This window comes from Bidens hawaiensis, unplaced genomic scaffold (assembly GCF_021521415.1).
Source record: "Bidens hawaiensis isolate Kalapana, Puna unplaced genomic scaffold, B.hawaiensis_p1.1 tig00034708_1, whole genome shotgun sequence".
Classification (NCBI taxonomy): Eukaryota; Viridiplantae; Streptophyta; class Magnoliopsida; order Asterales; family Asteraceae; genus Bidens; species Bidens hawaiensis.
Window position 1 is genome coordinate 39331 of NW_027496030.1, and position 3442 is coordinate 42772.

At 38.9% G+C, this 3442-nt stretch overlaps 1 pseudogene across 1 annotated transcript; it reads left to right on the forward strand.

Moving 5' to 3' along the window:
- The first annotated feature begins 965 nt into the window (after positions 1-965).
- On the forward strand, positions 966-2792 carry LOC143586580 (GDSL esterase/lipase At5g45670-like; annotated as a pseudogene). Its single transcript, XR_013144730.1, has 4 exons — positions 966-1567; positions 1669-1914; positions 2146-2401; positions 2485-2792. The product of XR_013144730.1 is annotated as a GDSL esterase/lipase At5g45670-like (transcript).
- Positions 2793-3442: the final 650 nt, after the last annotated feature.

The following is a 3442-nucleotide window of genomic DNA, read 5'->3' on the forward strand; positions in this document are numbered from 1 at the left end:
TAATGAACCAATCACTACTCCAACCAGAAAGAAATTGTACCAGAAAGATTAATCTACTTTTCAGATCTTCTCTAGAGATAAGGCTGAGGGGTGTGGGGGGCGCGAGAGGGGGCGCGAGTGGGGGCTTCAGCCAATAATATTGTGACGTGTGGCAGAGAGAGAAACTTGATAAGATGGGTGTTGGAGCCCCCGCTCGCGCCCCTGGCCCTGGTGTGGAGGGGCGCGAGCAGGGGGCGCGAGCGGATTTTTTTTTTTTATTTTTTATAAATGTATTCAAAAAACGTATTATTAAAAAAACTGGACTGTGCTTAAACGTATTATTAAAGAATACACACAATTACACACTGGACTGTGTGTAAACTTGTCTTGGCTTGTGCTTAATCTCTTAGGCTTTGTCTTTTTGTGTATGTATATATTATATATATGCAGGTACAATATGTACGTATTGATGTAGGAATATTAATGTAACAACTAATATATAAAAACATGTATCCTGTAAAGCAAAAGAAAAGCTGGTTTTGAAAGCTGTGTGTAGCAGGAGGAGAAGAAAAGAAGAACAATTATGAGCCCAACGGCTATATTTAACATTCCCAAGCTCTCTTCACGCTATTCCCAGCCGCGAGGCCTCTTACGCCTGCCTTGAAAGCCGTGCTCGCGCCCCTCTCGCGCCCCTCTCGCGCCTCGGTGGTGTGGTGCTCGCGCCCCGGGGCGCGAGCGGATGGGCTCACGCGCCCCCTCTCGCGCTCCACACCCCTCAGCCTAATATCATATTGGGTAAACCTCACGAGGCACTAGTAACTTCCCAGAAAAACTAAACTTGTGCTTACTGTTGAAAGTGAAACCCACACAATTCCGCGTGAATTTAATGCATCCTGCCAACTCCCCAACCGTAAAACTTCATATGGGCTAATAGTCATCTGCCACTTGATCTCTCCATCATAAAAACACAATAACACACACAAACCATGTGATTTTGTGTGTATATATACACCAACCAAGACATTAGATATCAATATCATCCCACACTTTTTCTATTGATTACCCCTCTAGCTTGCATTCACTTTTGCAGCATTTGTAGAAATGACACCTGAGCAAAAAAGATGGTTTGTTGTGCATGTAATTTCAATAGTCATAACACTAACAATGGTTTCTTTTGAGGTTAATGCTGATCCTCAAGTTCCATGTTACTTTATTTTTGGCGATTCGTTGGTCGACAACGGGAACAATAATGGTATCGTGTCATTGGCAAAAGCTAATTACTTGCCATACGGTATTGATTTCCCCGGTGGTCCGACGGGAAGGTTTAGCAATGGCAAAACGGTTGTTGATACTGTTGGTAAGTTTCATCACTTTACTTTGTTACTTATATAATCGTACATGTACATATTTAATATGATCATGTATAAATACACTTACAAAGCTACATATTTCTTCATCTGCAGCTGAGCTTCTGGGATTTGATGCTTATATTCCACCGTACGTAAATGCTAGGGGCAGTGCGATACTTACTGGCGTAAATTACGCCTCAGCAGCAGCAGGAATCAGAGATGAAACAGGACAACAATTGGTACATTTTGTCGATCTAAAGTTCTACAATTATGTTGCTGGAACATTTATACACTTTTCTTAACACAACTAAACGCTAATAATTCATTCATCGATTTATAGGGTGCTAGAATTAGCTTTGGTGGGCAGGTGAATAACTATAAAAATACAGCGTCACAAGTGGTGAATATACTGGGAGACCAAGACTCAGCAGCGAATTATCTTAGACAATGTATATACTCGGTTGGATTGGGAAGCAACGATTATCTCAACAACTATTTCATGCCTAATTACTACCGAACTAGCAGTCAGTATACACCGGAGCAGTATGCTTCGGTTCTTATTCAACAATATTCTGAGCTAATACAAGTAAGTAGTAGAATTATTATTGCAACTCGTGTAACTGGATTACAAGATAATAAGATAATGATAAAACTTCAATAACTATCCTAATATTCAAACGGAAGATACAATAGTAACAAATAAACACTGTTAAAAGACAAAGGATAAATCAAATAATAATAACTATAATAGATGGGTAAACTCTGTTAACATTTTGTTTTCAAGAATAACAAGAAAAATGAATTTTGGTACGTTCAGGAATTGTATAACTATGGTGCAAGGAAACTTGTGTTGAATGGCATTGGACAGATAGGGTGTAGTCCCAACGCGTTGGCTCAAAACAGCGCCGACGGATCTACATGTGATGAGAAAATAAACTCTGCAAACAAATTGTTCAACGACAAGCTAATATCTCTTGTCGATAGCTTCAACAGAGATCTGCCCGATGCAAAGTTCATCTACATCAATAATTACGACATTTTCCAAGACTTGATCAATAACGCTCAATCCTACGGTATATATTTAGATCAAATAGTTTGTGATTCGAAGGAACATTTTTCAAGAAATTAACATTGTTCTGATCAATGAAATGTGCAGGTTTCACAGTGACAAATGCCGGATGTTGCGGAGTGGGAAGGAATAACGGGCAAATCACGTGTCTTCCTGCTCAAACACCTTGCCCAAACAGAGATGAACATCTGTTTTGGGACGCTTTTCACCCTACTGAAGCTGCGAATGTAATCGTTGGCAGGAGATCTTACAATGCTCAGTCATCATCTGATACTTATCCGATGGATATCCGTCAGCTGGCTCAGCTTTAAACTTACTACGTTTAGCCATACCTACGGGTCAAAATACAGGAATTTTTTGAGAAGGCAAAATATTGGTTTGAGATCCCTTATACCAACTACTTTAGTATGTGTACCTTCGCTTTGCAATTGTGTTTGATAATTTGTGTTTACTATTATTGTTTTCAAAAATGTATTTATGTGTTATTATTAATGAAATGAAAACAAGAAGTTAAGTTTAAGCTTTAGTGTACAGATTCAACCCATGCATGCTAGCGCATACATTTGCATGGCTATGTTTCATATCCAGACCCGAGAAGGCGAAAAATATTTTGGAGCGAAGGCGAAAATATTTTGGGCCTCAAGTAAAATGATTATTTTGTTGGGTTTAACAATTTAAATTTTAAATGAGTTTACTTGGTTGTGATTTGGGTTTTTTCTTTTTTATATAAAAATAGGCTTAAACATGTCTCAAATGAGACTAGAATCACAACTTTTTGGTTAGAAGTCACACCCCTTTGCCACTAAGCCTTGTTATGTAATTTAGTATATGTTGGAATTATGGACCGGTTCGGGTAAGTCAATACGGCCAACCGGGTTATGACCCGTAAGAGTTACACCTTGGGTAACGAGCATAAAATCCGCTTAAATTAGTTAACCGGTATTGACGACATATAACGGGATTATTAATTATACTATATATAAATAAATAAATAAGATGGAGCGGGGTTTTAAACGAGTTGGGCTTTGGAGCTAGGTTAGGGTTT